Here is a 17855-nt window from a genome sequence, read left to right on the forward strand (position 1 = left end):
CGTGATTTGCCAGCCTAAGTGTGAATTCGATGCGAAATGTCAAAGAACCCCGGGATTTCGCTGACCGTGCATGCATAACTAACACGTTGACTTATCTACATTTTTACCACCAAGCTCGACACGCATGACTTTCCACCAAGAGTGAAAAGACGGTAAGTGTAAACGGAGAAATTTAAAATTCCTCACCCACGGCAGTTTGTTTTTGGGTCCATTGCAAAAGCAGATATGATGATTTGTTTTTGATAAAATTTCGTGTATACGCTTGCCCGTCATTTACACGACGGACCCAACAAACGCTATGCCTTCTATGATATATAAGGTGACGCAAAATTAATCATCCAATATTGGTTTTGCATACCTTTTTACTAACTAAATAAAATCATTTTGAGTGATGGAAATCTCTATTTTAAGCTTTACCCACTCTATTGCTTTTCTATTTCCATACTGAGACTACCTAATTCGGAAGTGACAAATGTGGTTGACGTCCGACGCCATTTACAAAAATTATAAATCTTCCTATAGGGCGATTTACTGCAATAAATATCTGCCGTTTTTTTAGCTGCCTGGGATCGATATCGATATCGATAGCTAAGGTTTGACTGCTGAGAATGGCAAACTGTGTTGACATTTCTGATTAGTAAAATTTGGCAAGGGTTATCGCGCCAATCAAGAAGAAGAAGAAGGTCGGTAACGCCAGAACAACGCTTTCGAATTGACGAAATTCTTTTTGAAAAAAATTAATCTTTTCATGAAGTTCATAAAGTTCGGCATCATCGGTCCTTATTTTTTCGAAATGAGGAGGGAGCTGCTGTTATGTTGAATAGCGAGTGCTAGCGCGCCATACGTACTGAGCTTTTGTTTCCAAAAATTAATAAGATAAACATCGACGACAGGCAATGGCAGGCCTCTGAGTGTATTTCTGCAATGAAAAAGCTCCTCATAAAAATTATTATTCGGAGTCGGCTTGAAACTGTGGGTCCCTCCAGTTGTGGAACAACATCAAGACGCACACCACAAATAGGAGGAGCAGCCCGGGCAAATACCCAAAAAGGGTGTACGCGCCAATTATAAATATATATGTAAACATCCCTGACATTCGGATCCAACAAGATTGCGCAACTTGTCATACAGCGCACTTAACAATCGATTTATTGCAATATTCAAGTCCCCATTGACGTCATATGGCCACATTTGTTGTAAAAAGCAATCAAAAATTGGACTGATCGAATGAACCGAATAACGCGCAGCCGCGGCGTACATATTTCGGTTATCATATTCAAAAAATAAATGCTATGAAATTATCTACCAGATTATAATATAAAAAACTTCATTCCAACAATATTTGTATTTTATATTAGAATTTTAAAGGGGCAGGACCTATAAAATTTCGAAAAAAAAAATTTTTTTCATTAAATGTTAACATAGTCCTTTAAGAATATGTTAGAAAAATTTTAGAACGTAAATTTAAGTATTTCTTATATTATAAAGAGTGGTTAAATTTCAAGGGCCGATGTTGAATGTGAACCACACCGAAACGTCAACGACACCATTGCACTTCTTTCTTTGGGGTTATTTGAAAGAAAAGGTGTATGTCGATAAGCCAGCAACAATTCAAGAGCTAAAGGATGAGATAATTCGGCACATTAACGGCATAGAACCTCAATTATGCCTCAGCGTCATCGAAAATTTAAACCATCGGATGGAGGTGTGCCACCGAGGCTGTGGCGGCCATTTGGCCAATATTTTGTTCCATACATAATTTAGTCATATTAATATTATCATAATAGAGAGAAATGACAATAATTTCCTAAAAAAATTGTATTTTATTCAAAATCAGTACCGGCCCTTGAAACTTAACCACCCTTTAGATCGTCAACCGTGACGACTCTATTCTTTGCGTTCGAGCACTGGGAGCGGTTTACGTTGTATTCACACTTTAGACGCGTTTTTCTCAAAACTATATTTTTCGAATTGGCAAGATGACAATTGACAAGATAAAGTTATTGACCGATCTGCCTGAAATTTTGCACATATTTTTTATGATATTACTTTCTATGTGAATTTACTAGTTTTTGAACATTTTTCGAAAAAATAATTTTTTCGAAGCAAAAATAGTAGAAAAATTCATCCAAAAATTAATTGTTTTTTTTTTTTTGAAGCATTTTATTGCGCGAATTTCTTTTTCCATTTTTGTTTAATTCATATAGAAATTATGACATAAATAAACAAAAAAATTTTTGGTTTTTGGTATTCAGGTCACTGACGCCGATGCTACAATGCCCATCGATTGCGAAGCCCCGCTGTGACCTTCATGGAAGAATTGAGTGTACATCCGCCATTTTAAATGATTAAAATAAAAAAAGATTTTTTATACTATTTTAATGTATAAATAAACTGTATGCCAATTTTGAAAAAAATATATTCTTTATTTTAAATAATTTTAATGAAAATCAGGGAAAATATGGTCATTTACAGGTATCTGTCCCCTTAAGTTGTCACTCTCTTAAAAACCACCCCATTCAGCTGGATGGAAATTTGCTTGGCATTAAGTAATGCAAGAGATTGCACACCAACATGAACGATTGTTTTCAATTATTGAGATTTTCCAATTCCGTTAATTAATATTTGCCAAATACATTTTCGCAAGGTGTTTAGTTCAAGTTTCTCTTCGAATTTGTGCTTGTGTGCCTACCTTTGAAAGCTTACGTTACGGATATTGCAGTAATCAGTCCTTGGATTGTGGATTTTTGGTTAGTTAACATTTCAAAGGAAATCTGTGCATGCATACTTATACATACATACATACGTATACATAGCCTGTTAAATCACTAAAACCCATTCTATCAACAAATTAGATAAATTATTCACACAATTAGTTACTTGGGTTTATTGCTCATTAAACTAATGGTCTACATTTCAAAGTCCGAATTAATCAAGAGATTATAAAGTAGCGAATAGGATTTTATCGCAGGCTTTGTTGATGATTTACACTAGCAACCTTTAATGATAATTAAAATTTTTGCCACGAAATGTAAGGAGTACAGCAGTAAGCTGCAATCAATTTGCTGAAATTCAAAGGCAGTGGAATCGAAATAGGTTAGTCTAAACCAAATATAGTAAATTAAGAAGAGGGTTTTAAGAAATTTTTTTTTTCAGAAATACATATGTATTTATGTTTCACACAGCAGAATAGGTACAGCATGATTTTAACTGACCTACTAATAGAATTTTAGACTATTTTTGGAAATGCTTTCTAGTTCAATTTCCAATAAACCAACACTAAAAACAGATGCTATGGTTCCACATTTTTTCAGAAGACTTGGGAAAAGTAATGAGAAATCATTCCAGAGAATAGTTTCAAACGAACGTTACTCATTAGTAATGTTTACAATCTCCTTGATTGACCATTACAGCGAGAAGTCGATAATGAATAACAACGTAAAGGGACTTTAATTATTCGGTTGGGGAAAAAGTTCGTAGCGTTTTTACCGAAGACTTTTATTTAAACAAAAAACAATAATTATAGCAATAAGTGAATCAATTATATATTCGCCGTTGCTACTTACAACCTCCTCCCACCTCTCGACCAATTTGTTGATGCCGTTCCGCCAAAAATCGCCTAGTCTGGTGTCAAAGCATCAGTTTTTAAGGACCTCTTTGTTATCGAAGGTAACGCCCTTCATATGGTTTGACAGGGAGCGTAAAAGACGGTAATCAGTCGGTGTAAGGCCCGGAGAATAAGGCGGACCTTCCATTCGATCCCACCAAACACAAATCATGATAATCTTTGGATGAAGAACCGGTTTGACTCTCAACTTTGGCGTATCTCCCGGAGCCGCCCACCTCTATCTTTGCTTCATATTGATGTATGAGCATCATCTCTCATCTTCCGTGACGATTCGATACCAAAAGCGCTGTTTATGACTGCGTGTTGCTCGTTGGCAGGCGAGATGCTGACGAGCAATTTGAAGGCAACTTTCTTGGTTTTTTTCGTTGAGCTCGCGAGACACCCAGGCTCTCAATTTTTCAGTAAATCCCATTGTGTGAAGGTGATTGAGTTCGTTTCATTTTTTCCGCCAATTCATGACTGGTTTCCACTTCCTTTCTCCTTCAAAAGCGATTTGAGATGTTCTTCATGAAATTCCGAAGCCTGTATTATCGACGTCGAAATGAAAAAATGCACTATAAACTCATTCCCCAACCCAAGTTTTTAAGAACACTTCCGCTCGCGCAGCCTTCCGCTCACGCCGCCATTAAGTTTGTTTGATCTTCGAAATTGCAGTCAGTCTAAAAATACAATTTTTTGTTGCATTACTAAGTTTTTGACAACTCCAGCTGTGTGAATTTAGCCATTAAGCTGTCAGTAAGTTAGGCTAGGTTATGATGGTAGTCGATATGTACGGCAAACTCACTTGGAATTATACAGGTCCGTTGTGATTGTTCTGTGCAACACGGGAACCTCGTTTATTCTTCTCCGTGGAACCATTGTGTGGCTCTTATGAAACAAAGGATTGGTCCCGCCCACGATCTAGGTAGTTCCGTATGAGAATTGAAACGAGCAGGTTCTCTAAGTCTAGTTTTAGCTAAGGCTGGACAATTACACAGGAAGAACTCAACTGTTTCTTCCTTTTCCATTATATATACAACTTCTACAATATTCAACGGAGAAAACTGCTATTCTCAAGGTTTGCCTGCCGAATAGCCAATGATCGGTTGTACAAGCCACGACCTACGAAATATTCTCCCTGGAAAGGCTAAGGAATTCGTGTCTTTATCTCACGTCTCTAACTACAGAAGTATAACGCTGATTCAGTACCGACTTGATTAATACCGACCGCGTTTTTGCAAGTAATAATGCAACTCGTCGGTAAGTTCAGTAAGGTTACGATGCAATTTTTGTTGACTGATATTAGAGCTTGATAATACCAATCAATTATTCATAACAGCAACCTCTCAATGATTAATGCACTACGCGCATTTCTGCCCGAGGCATTACTTTGAGAGCAAATATGCAGGAATTTGTATGTTTATTGATGGAACGACATGCTTGCGTGCATTGATAAGTAGAAGGCTGTGGTTTGGGCAGTTCTGCAAGTAAATTAGGGTGGTAATCTAAAATTATAATATTAGTATGGGGGAAAAAAATCCATTACGTTTGCGTAAATGGTTTAAAATTTTTTTATAGTCGAACTTTAGTTCCTGGGCGTTGCCACGACTACTAACAAGTGGGTCAAGTTCGATTATTTCTGTGATTTTATTGACATTTTCTTTAACATCAAGAATGCCTGAACGGAATCAACAAGATCCTAAAATCTTCCAAAGAATCTTTCTCTCGAACACTCCAATAGTCGTTTCATCGGATGTTGTCATCGTCCACGTTTCTGCGCCATACGTTAGGAGGGGCATGATGAGAGTCTTGTAGAGTGTTAGTTTTGTTTGTCGAGAGACGACTTTAGTAGTCATTTGCCTACTTAGTTCAAAGTAGCACTTGTTGGCAAGAGAGATTCTACTATGGATTTCAAGGCTGATATTGTTGGACTTCACCTTGTATATATCTATAACTGGCGCGTACACTCTTTTTGGATATTTAGCCGGGCTCCACCTCCTATTTGTGATGTGCGTCTTGATGTTGTTCCGCAAATGGAAGGACCTACAGCTTCAAATCCACTCCGAACGCCAGATAGGTTTTTTAATGAGCAGCTTTTCCATGGCAGAAATACACTCGGAGGTTTGCCATTGCCTACCAGGAGGCAACGCTATTACAAAAATTCTTAATTCTTTCTTAATTTTGCTGTTTCACCGAGATTTGAACACACGTTCTCTCTTGATTCCGAATAATAGTCACGCACCAACCCTTTTGGCTAAGGAGGCAAACTATATACAGGGTGGCTGATGAATTTTGCTACATTAAGAAACTCAAATAACTTTTTTTTTAGTGTATGGAATTCATTTATTTTTTTTTTCAAGTTGAAGGTCATTAAATTTTATTAAATGTAGCTTAACTAGTTTTAAAAATAATTGAATTTAAATGCCCCCCATGCTCGTTGACACAAGTGCGGCATCTTAGTAAAAAGTTGTTCATTGCTGCTTTGAGAGTTGCGACAGGAATAGCCGCAATTGTTGCCCGAATGGATTGTTTTAGTTCATCCTAATTTGTTGGCTTTGTTTTATAAACTTCTTGTTTACATAAACCCCACAAGAAAAAGTCAGGTGCAGTAAGGTCAGGCGACCTGGGGGGCCAACGAAATTCGGAGTTTCTTGAAATCAGTTTATTGGGAAATTTTCGTCGCAACTCTGTCATAACAGTCTGGGCTATGTGAGACGTTGCCCCATCTTGTTGAAACTACACAGAGTTGAAAGGAATTCTCTTTCGACGTAGTTCTGGATAGAAAAATTCTTTCAGCATTTTCAAATAACGGCCTCCAGTAACCGTAACGGTGTGACCATTTTCTTCAAAAAAATAAGGCCCGACAATACAGCGTGAAGAAACCGTACACCACACTGTCACGCGAAGAGGATGCAATTCCGTCTCGTGGAGTATCTGTGGGTTAGAAGTACTCCATATTCGAAATTTTGTTTGTTCACATTGCCGTTTAAATCGAAATGGGCCTCATCAGACATGAAAAGGCAGTTTATCATGTTTTGGTCTTCTTCCACCATTTGCAGGATCTTCTGGCAAAATTCCAAGCGAATCGGCAAGTCTGCTGCATTCAGTTTGTTAACCATTTGAATTTTGTAGGGAAATAAGTCTAAATCTTTGTGCATTATTGTTTGCAAAGACTGTCGGCTGACACCAAGTTGAGCAGATAAGCTTCTTGTTGAAACCCTTGGATTGCTTTGTATAGCTGCAGCTACAGCAGCGATCGTTTCCTCCGTCCGAACTGGTGGGTTTCGATGATAAGGCCTTCTTGCGACGGTTCCTTGCTCAGCAAAATTATTCACCAGTCTCATTATGGTCCATCTGCTCGGGGGATCGCCGCCAAACATCCGCCTGTACTCTCTCTGTACCAAAACTACGGACTCCAGTGCGTGATAGCGGCGGACTATCCAAATTCTTGTTTGCGTGTCCCAGTTATCCATTTTAATAAATTTTAAAGATCAATCTGCAAATTAAAACAAAAATAGAACAGATAACTTAAAAAGAAAAAAAGTTATTCAATTTTTTTTTTGGTAGCGGCTTTCATCAGCCACCCTGTATATAGCAATCAAAAATTCAGCTTAGCGATCTGATTCTGGGTACTGTACGCCTCTGGGATCGTTGAAACCGAATTCAATATTAGTATAATGCCAGTGTATCAGGATTTGGTTATGGCTTCAAAAAAATACTCCAAAGTCTACTCAAATTTTTGAGCCAGTTACTCCCAAACGACTTTAAACCTAAAAACCCGGCAAACCATTAATCCAACCCGAACAACTAAGTTCATTACCCATAACCCTATAAACTTCTGAATTTACTGAAACGGTATCGCTCAATCTCTCACCACAAAGCTATTCACAGATTTTGGATTAAGATATTTCAATATTTCAAACTGACAGACAAACAGACTTCTCATTTCTCATATTGTTTCACAAAAAAGTATGAGTCCTTTACAGCTGTTCCAAAACTTCAAACAAGTACAGGTGAGTCATTTGCTTCTGCTGTTTATGAAACATTGTATTCGTGAAGATGTAAAAGGACATCGTCACGCGCACGGAATTATGTTTCAAGAGGCTGGTCTTAAGTTACTCGCAATTTTAATGAAATTTGTCATACTGTGATTAAAATTATTTACAAATTTTTAGATCCTTGCCGACCATGGCATACTATATTTCGGTTTTCAGTTGAATCAATGAAAAATAACAACCACCGATTTTTCGCTCCATCATATGCCCATCCATCGCATCTCTTGGATGGCAGTGATGTCAGCCGTTGCTCTTACGAGAACATCAACCAGCCGGACACAGGGACCTTCCCCATTAAGGCACTGGACATTCTAGGTACATGCTCTCAAATTGTAATATTTAGTTCATTCGCAGTAGTTATCAGTAGTGTAGGCAGTTCTCATCTGAGGCTTTTTTTCGTTTTCAAAACGGAGGATTTTACGTGGCGGGTCCTAAACGCAGGGCACAACCAGCTATGTCGATTTGCTTCACCTTCGCACATTAGTTCGCCCTTGAACATGTATTCGGAAACTGCCCAGAGACTACCTTAGGCCGGAAGTTATAAACTGTTTGGACCATGCTTTGCTACTCCCAAGTGAATTGCAATCAGAGACTTTTCCCATTAGCGTGGGCTTCTACATATGGTACTAACCTACGTGATTTCATTCAGCCTTTTGTAATTTACATCAAATCGCGTGCTACCATCTTTCTTTTTAACTAGGGCAACCGGTGAGCTCAATTCCCCCACTTTGCTGCGATTTGCTAGTGGAACATGACGTATAGCTTGACGACTTGCCTTTGAATCCCTGTGTATATTTGATGTTTCACGGTGACAGTTTTCCCAATAGGAATTTTTTTAGTGATATTTCTCCAGCACACGACTAATTTTTGTGCCTTTCTACCGCTCTTACTTCATGCAAGTCCCGGTGATTTTTTTCAAAGATTTCCCTCATTGGAAATCATTTTTTTATTTAGTAAAAATGTTATACAAAAACAAAATTGGATAAGAAATTTAAGGGAGCAGCTGCTCCAGACAACGAGCTTTTCAATCATTTTTTGCGAAAAACTGAGGGTATTAATTATCTTAAAATAAATTACATACTAATATTCATGCTTAAACCAATATTCAGAATTTTTTTCACAAAACAAAAAAATGGCGGTGCTTCAGCTGCTCAAACGTGGCTCCTTTAATTTGCGCCGTGGAATGTATAGTGTCTTGTAATCAACTGAAATCAACCAGAAAAAATTTTTCATTCAAAAAAGTTATTCCGCTTTGAAGTGGAAATGAAAAAAACACCCTTGTTTTAAACAAATTAATCAAAACAATATTTTTAGTGCTATCTTAAAACTCGAGAACGGCTGAACGAATTTATCTTATCTTGGTCTTGAATTATTCGTGGAGGTCTAGGGAAGGTTTAAAAGGTGAGAAAAATTCGAATAATTACCGGGAAAATGGTCAAAACGTGGACCAGGGTAACCTTTGGTTGTGTATGTACAATATGGGTATCAAATGAAAGCTGTTGATAAGTGCTTTGATACGGGGTCATTTTCATACCTATTGATGACTAGAGTCTCGAAATATATGCCAAAACGTGGACCCGTTGTGTCTTTAAACCGAATTAAACCAAACTTACACACATTGTTAAGGAGGTATTGAAGATGGTTTCTGTATAGTTTGGATATCTATTGGTAGATACGGTCTCGAGATATAGGTCAAAACGTGGACCCGGGTAACCTGGGGATGTGTATGTACAATATGGGTATCAAATGGAAGCTGTTGGTGAATGCTTTAGTTCAGAGTATTTCCATCCGCTCCGTGACTAGGGTCTCGAGATAGATACCAAAACGTGGACCCTAGAACATGTTTGTACAATATGGATATCAAATGAAAGCTGTGGTTAAGTGCTTTAATACGGGTTAATTTTCATACCTATTGATGACTAGGGTCTCGAAATATATGCCAAAACGTGGACCCGCCGTGTCTTTAAACCGAATTAAACCGAACTTACACACATTGTTAAGTAGGTATTGAAGATGGTTTCCGTATAGTTTGAATACCTATTGGTAGATAGGGTCTCGAGATATAGGTCAAAACGTGGACCCGGGTAACCTTCGGACGTGTATGTACAATATGGGTAGCAAATGGAAGCTGTTGATGATTTCTATAGTATAGAGTATTTTTAATACCGTTCCGTGACTAGGGTCTCGGGATATAGGCCAAAACGTGGACCCGGGTAACCCTAGGATATGTTTGTACAATATGGATATCAAATGGAAGCTGTTTTTCATGTTGCTCCGTGACTGGGGTCTCGAGATATAGCTCAAAACGTGGACCCGGGTAACCTTTGGTTGTGTATGTACAATATGGGTATCAAATGAAAGCTGTTGATAAGTACTTTAATACGGGGTAATTTTCATACCTATTGATCACTAAGGTCTCGAAATATATGCCAAAACGTGGACCCGCCGTGTCTTTGCACCGAATTAAACCAAACTTACACACATTGTTAAATAAGTATTGAAAATGGGTTTCGTAAAGTTTGGTTGTAATTCGGAACACCGGCAACGCGTACAGCGTTCTTTGAACAAGCCATAATGTCGTTTACTTTTTTAATGCTTGGGGCGGAACTGAACTGTCAAATTGACAGTGTGAGTTACAATGTGTCAATATTTCTTTCAGATTTGGACGCCATAAGGAGAAGACGTAAGTGCAAAGTGTAAACATTTTTTGTGAATTTTTTTGGAGTGGATTTTGGAACAGTGAGTAATTTCTTACGAAATTTGAGAGTTTAATGTGAAATCCGAATGTTCAAATGAAATTATGTTTTGTGGATTTATTTTTTCGGTTCATTTGCGATAAGCTACGATACACCATGAGTGAAAAAAAGGTACAAAAAAATGAAAAAACAAAAGAAATTGTTAAAGGATGCAAGAGAAGAGCACGAAAAAAGCGTAACTTTGATGAAAAAATCAATAGTCTTATCATGCAAATTGTCACCAATTTTCAGAAGCAAAGAGATGATTTAAGAAAATCACAACAAAATAAAATAATCCTGACCATGTGGACTTGGGCTTTTAAACACATATGCATCGAAAATATAATCCACAAAATTGAAAAAAACATGTTTTAAAATCTCAGAATACCATAATTACAATCATGTTTATTACAGTACAAATGCCAAGACAATCACGTAATCATATTGGTCGTTCGACAAATAATAATAGGCGCATGAGAAATGCCCGGAATAACGCGACATCAGAAGAACGTCAAGAACAAAATGAAGTAGTCAAACGATTGATGAATAATGCTATCCAAGCAACTATTTTAATTGGCAAATTCAAGAATGAAGACGTTCTAATACCCAGAATTCCTATGATTCCCCCTGAATTGCCATTTGAATTCAAGCGTTTGCAACTGCCCATTCGTTTAGCATTTGCAATAACTATCAATAAATCACAAGGGTGAACTTTAGAAATATGCGGGATGAATTTACAAGAACCAGTATTCACTCATGGTCAACTATACGTTGGCTGTTCACGTGTTGGGAAGCCAACAACATTATATATTTACTCAAAAGCAAATAGAAAAACAAAAAATATTGTTTATGCCAAAGCGCTTGAATAAAGAATAAAGAAATAAATAATATGAAAACCATATCTTTTCTGTTCTAAACCATATCTATTCTATTTTAGTGTGCCCAGCGAAGCGGGCCGGGTTTGCTAGTTTATTATAAAACTTTAAGTACATGCAAAGGCCAATATGTTAAAGAATACGCCCGTAAATTTTAAGCTGATATCTTGCTTACTTTTTGAGTTATATTCGACAGCGCGCAAAAAAACTGTATTTCGAGAAAAATTTCGCGATTAAAATTTTTGTTCTTCATCTGTCGTTTGACGCTCATCACTTCACTGACTTTATAGGGAGTGTTTAGACTTTCTATTAAGCTTAAACATTGAAAAGATATTCTTGAGGTTTCAAATGAATTTTTAAAGCAAACAAAAAAAAATGGAAAATTTGAAAGTGCTGGAGAAGCTGTCCCTCTTAAATACAGATCCAAAAACAGAACCTTCAACCTAGCTTTCATATCGGTATAACAGCATGCCGCACGATTCAAAATGAACACTTTGCGCCCTTCTGTAATTTCAAATATTCCCTAAAATTTTGTTGAAATGAAAGCACAGATTTCTGCAAATTATAGCTTACTGTAATTGTGAATTCATGTTCTTTGTTGGTGTGTGCGTGTGTGCGGCGTAACTACATCAGGCTTACAACACCAGTTCCGGCTAAATACAAAAACACACACATATATAGGTATACCGAATAATGCAAGTATGACAAAATTAATACCTCTAGGTTAAATACGACCTCAGGTATTTGTAGTGTAGCATATGCGAACTTAGTAATGAAATAGTAAAATAAATATTTTGCATGGATGAATTAATATTTCCGTAAGCTCCATTTAAATTGAAGCAAATGTCGCTGCCAGTTGTATTAAATAAATACAAGCAAGCTGCATTTTGCTCCTGTGTTTGTTTGTTTACTGCGTATCTGCTTATGCCCTTTATCAGTTTTAAGTCAAGCACGCGTACGCAGGACCGTAAGTGCTTTAGCAGAATTTGCGGGCATGGAGCAGATCAACATGTGAGAGGATGCCTTAGTAACCGTAGGGCATGGTGAAATCATTTTCCTTGAATATATCTGCATTAATCGGGTTAAAATCTATTAATACGACAGAATTTGCTAAAAGTTTCCTATTTCCAAGCAAGCACTAGTGCTCCAGGGTACTATAATTTTGTTCAAACAACGGACGTTTGTAGCAGTCTAACAGAAACAAAATGAGTTTTCTAAGTCATGAGAAGCCTCGACTTAGCTATACCCGTCTGTCTGTCCTTACGTCGTATAACAAACCTCCTTCTTCTTCTTCTTCTTAGCAGCGCAGCCCTTGGTAAACCATTGCTTCATTCACAACCGTTCGCCACCCGTCTCCATCAAAGGCTACTTCCTTCCACCGCTGCACGTTCAGCTTTGCATCTTTCTTCTTCAACGTCTTCGAGCCGTCTCTTTCTAGCGCGTCCCCTTCTTCGGCCTCCAACGGAGCGCAATTCAACAGCCTTTCGAGTTGTTCTCTCCTTGGGCTTTCTAACCCACGTGTCCCGGCCATCTTTCGTGCTTTGCTAAAAGTTCTAGCTCATGATTATATTTTATTCGATATGTGCCGTTCTGTAGTCTTATTGGTCCACAAATTTTTCGTAAAATTTTTCTTTCGAAGACCGTTAGCTGATTACTGTCAGTAGATTTTAGCGTCCATAGTTCGCAACCATAGGTAAGCGTAAGGTGCATCAATCCTCCATATAATGGCATTCATCTTCTTTTTCGTCCTCGCCATGGTCTCTTAGTTGGGGTCAGCCGCCTCGTGCGCAATCTCCAGGTTTCTCGGTCCAGGACTGACCATTCGTTGACTCCACTTCGCTGTATATCGTTTTTAATAGTATTCATTTAAAGCGTCGGTCCCGTTCCATTGACAACAACTGCTGCTGCAAAAATAAACACTGTTCACGGAGAGGATACCAGGAGTGTAATGACTGCGCAAAAGTGGTTTTCAAAATTCCGAAGTGGTAACTGCGACGTGGATGATGCCCCGTCTTCCTGAAGTCTTTAACTCCGACGCCTTGCTCGAACTCGTGGAAGCTGAGCCAAATTTCACAGTCAATATGATAGCTCAGAGGTTAAATTCATCGCATGGAACAGTTCACAGGCACCTGGTTCAGTTGGGAAACGTTTAAAGCTGGGAAAATGGGTTCCGCATAGACTTTCCGTCGCCAACCTTCAGCAGAGAGTGAATGTGTGTTCTCAGCTGCTGCAACGGCTTGAAAATGAAAGTTTTTTTAACCGTATCGTTACTGGTGATCAAAAATGGGTCACTTACAATAATCATGTTCGCAAACGTGAATGGTTAGATAAAGATGAAACACCAGAACCGACCGCTAGAGATGGCCTTTACCTCAAAAAGATTTTCCTGTATATTTGGTGGGATATGGCCAGTATTGTTTATTATGAACTTCTGGAACCAAACCAGATGATAACTGCTGATTATTATTCCCATCAGCTATCAAACCTGACTGAGGCACTTAACAAAAATCGACCGTCTTTAGTGAATAGACGCAAAGTTTTGCTTCACCACGACAACGCAAGACCTCATACCACAAGGCAAACATTGGGCAAGCTGAATGAGTTCGGAGGGGAGCTAATGTCGCATCCACCATACTCTCCGAATATTGCACCTTGTGATTATCACCTTTTCCGTAGGTGGACTTCAATCCCATATGAGTAACAAGAACTACTCCTCAAACGAAGCTATAAAAAGGGATATCGAAGCGTATTTTAGCTCCAAGGTCAAAAATATTTTTGAGCTGGGAATTAAAAATTTGCCTAAACGTTGGGAAGACATTGTAAATAATGAAGGAAAAAAAAATCAATCATATAGATTAATAAATACTTTAAACATCTTTTTTATTAATTTTAAAACCACCTTTAAAAAACGCACCGACTTATGGACTGACCTGATATCTTCTGCTTCTTTTTGATAGGCGCGACTTTCCAATTCCTTCTCCACCTGATCTTTAAAGAAAAATCAGACCTTCTCTACTACCATCTCTAGCACTTTCTGCGGAACACCTATTCTGGGTTCGAAGCACACTGTGACTAAAAAATCTCAAATTATACAAAATTCGTTTTTCAAAAAGTCTTCGGCAAGCAATGCACAAACTTCTCAGAAAAACCAACCGACTTTTCAGGCTCAATTGGAGTGTTCGATGAATTCCGTATTTCACATAGAACTTTTCTTCGAATTTTTATGAAATTTCGTATGTATGTATGTACGAGTAGAGCAACAAATAATTGCTTTCATTTCGCAGAAATTTTAATATTAAGTAATGCATGGTTACGATTACCTGGTCGATTTCAGTTTTATTACAGCTACCATAAAGTGGCCATGTAAGAATGGCTATAGACAGCTTATTATTGAACTGACTATTTTGTATTTAACACATAATGTCTCCCTTATAATAGAAGCATGGAAGCGTGAAATGGGAGATGTTGGTATAAGAACCTTGTTTAACATAATTTTGTAGGCAATTGATGGTGATTTCCCTGTTTGCATGAAGCATCCAAAGGTTAATTTAGTTAACGCCTTACGTCAAAATAGAGAAATTTGCATCTTCATGATTTTCGCATAACGTGGACGATACTCGTATGTACCTACATTGAATTTTACTCATACGCCCTGGCATTCATATCAATTTTAATTTCTCGGAAACTGTATATAAATATATTTACATAAGCATACCTATATGTAAGTAAGTACAATATATGACCTATAGTACTAGTTCAATAGTTGTAGTTCTCCGAATATGGACAACGGTGCAGTCGACTCATTTGCAGAATATTGTAATTTCCTATTAAATGTTCACTTTCAGATGTAACGTGCAATATGTGAGTATTTACATAAGTGAATAAATTTCTGCAATGTGAGCAAGTGAATGCCACACTTTAAGGAGCCATCAGGTGTTACGAGGAAGGTGCTTTCAGCAAGTCTGCCAAATTGATAATTGCAGTAACATCATACAGGGTAAATGATTTTAAGAGCAGTCCACTCAAGCCCCGCATTCTATTTAACTGTAAGAATTGCCATTTCGATTACAAAAAGTAATTGGAAGCTTAACTGAAACTAATTTGCTGTTATTCATCATAGAGTCTATCATTAAGACATTAAATTAAGATTATGTTTTTACATATTTTCTTGATTTGTAGAGAAAACGGCTTGCGATGATGAGGATTCCGGTTACGAAACAATAAAAAACACCAAAACATAAGAAAATGATTTGGTAGTATCGGTTTTTTTTAAATACACTAGAACTATCGTTATCGATAACTACGATTTGGCAGCTAAGAATGACAAACGGTGTTGATATTTCTATTTAGTATGGTTTGACAAGGATTATCGCGCCAATCAAGAAGAAGAAGAAGAGGTTTGACAAGTAATCACGAATCGTTTAACGCCAGAGCACCGAATTGGGGAAATTTACTTTGAAGTTAATGGGGCGAAGTGTTGAAGCAGACACCAAAATGACGATTCGTCGTTGCTTTCAACTTGTTGATCTTCATTTTTCGATTACGGGGAAAAATTTACGTAAGAATCTTGGCAAGTATAAGCATTAGCAAGTACAGCACTCAGACAACCTTAAGTTCATTGTACTGCACTCGGGTTCCCTTTTTAATTAATCTTTAAATCTACCAGACTCCCATAGAAATCTGAGTAGATCTTGTAGGGACAAGGAACCAAGGTGGTCGCATCTCAACACATCAGTGCCAAAGAACTCTAGCCTGATTCGAGGGAAGGCCAGGCAGGCGCACGGAAAGTGGTATGTCGTCTCATCTTCCTCTCCACATGCTGTCGGAGATTCCTACCATACAAAGTGGCCCGTCATCAGTTCAATCAGCTGTCTAGAGTTCCTTCTGGTTAATGGCAGAAGAATCTGCGACAGTCGGACGAACATGACAGGTCACAACAGTTTGGTCCTTCTGCAACGTCTCTCAGCCTGCCAAACTCACTTATGGGTTTAAGTAACGGTGATAAACGTGGCGTCGATGGCTGCAGATGGGAGTGGCAGAACGGGCACCGAGCTATAGAAGTTTGTCTCAGAGGCCCTCTTAGCTAAAGAGTCTAGAGTTTTCTACACTTTTCTACAGATGTTCATAAGCGAAGGGCTAACGTGCACATACTCGTAAAATAAAAATACAGCTCGTGCTAGAATAGATGCCAAATTATAAACATGGGTAGACAGCGGACAAAGCTCAATTGAAGTCAGAAGTTTAATTATTAGTCAGCAGGAAATCGAAGATTTCTGTATTTTTTTACTGTATGTATAGACGAGATAAAGCTTTTCAAAGAAACAAAATCCGTGGAAAATAAGAAATCGGGACGACCAAAACCGTTTTCAGATGTAGATGAACGGTGGATATTGCAACTAATTAAGAAAAATCCCAATTGGAGCGCTCCTAAGCTCGCGACAGAAGTCGCCCAACACCTTAATATTAACTGCAACCCCGAAAGTATACAAATGTGTCGCAAAAGAATAATCGTAATGGAAGAGTGGCACGAAAAAAACCTTTCATCAACGAGATTAACCGGCATAAGAGAATTAAATTGGCAAAGCGTCATGGGGATAAAGATTTGGAGTGCCGGAAACACGTTTTATTTGCAGATGAAAGCAAGATTAACATATTTAGGTTAGATGCACAAACATATGTGTGGAGAAGACCTAATGAGAAGTTGCTGGAAAAAAACTTACTTACAGCTAAACTTGGGGGTGGGTCGGTAATAGTATGAGGTTGTATGTGCGCTGCTGGCACTGGAAATTTGTGCCTAATTAAGGGCAACATGGACCACAAGCAATACCTAACAATTATGAAAGAAAATTTGGTCCAAAGTATTGAAAAGTTGGAATTAAGGACGATTTCCAGTACTATCAAGACAACGATCCCAAACATTAGGTACCTGATGTCCGTCTATGGCTTTTGTACACCTGCTCTAAAGTACTTGAAACTCCTCCACAATCTCCAGACATCAGTGTCATTGAACATCTGTGAGCTCGTTTGGAAAACCAACTGATAAAGTTTGTTATTAGAATCAAGAAAGGCCTAGAAGATGATATTAAAGAAGAGATGGGGAAAATAGATCCTTTAACATGCAAGAAGCGCTGGTCGAATGCATGCCAAGAATGTTGTGAGAAAAAATAAAAGCTTGCCGACTAAATATTAGTTATATTATTCTTTTCTCAAATATTATTTACTTAACTCTACTTTATCCGAGTTCTTTTTGTCATGTACAGTATGTGTCAGAAAAAAGGAACCGCGATTATTCATGAAGTATAAAAGATATATATTTAAAATTTTTTTACATGAATATGTAAAGTATGTATAAAACTATGAGTCGGAATTACACAATAAGCCATGTCGTCTTCTTCGTTGTCGAGTATAGCCTGGCATCTTCTGCATGCTTTGAACCAGCTTTTCTGCGTAGCTCGTCGACAAACAGGACTAGATACTGCCAGCTTGACGCACGAGTTGCTTTAAATAATGGACTGGCCTTCCAACCATAGTTCCTTACACATTTTCAAAGTGGTTGGCGTCTGGGGACTGGGAAGGCCAATCC

This window comes from Anastrepha ludens, chromosome 4 (genome assembly GCF_028408465.1).
Source record: "Anastrepha ludens isolate Willacy chromosome 4, idAnaLude1.1, whole genome shotgun sequence".
Taxonomy (NCBI): Eukaryota; Metazoa; Arthropoda; class Insecta; order Diptera; family Tephritidae; genus Anastrepha; species Anastrepha ludens.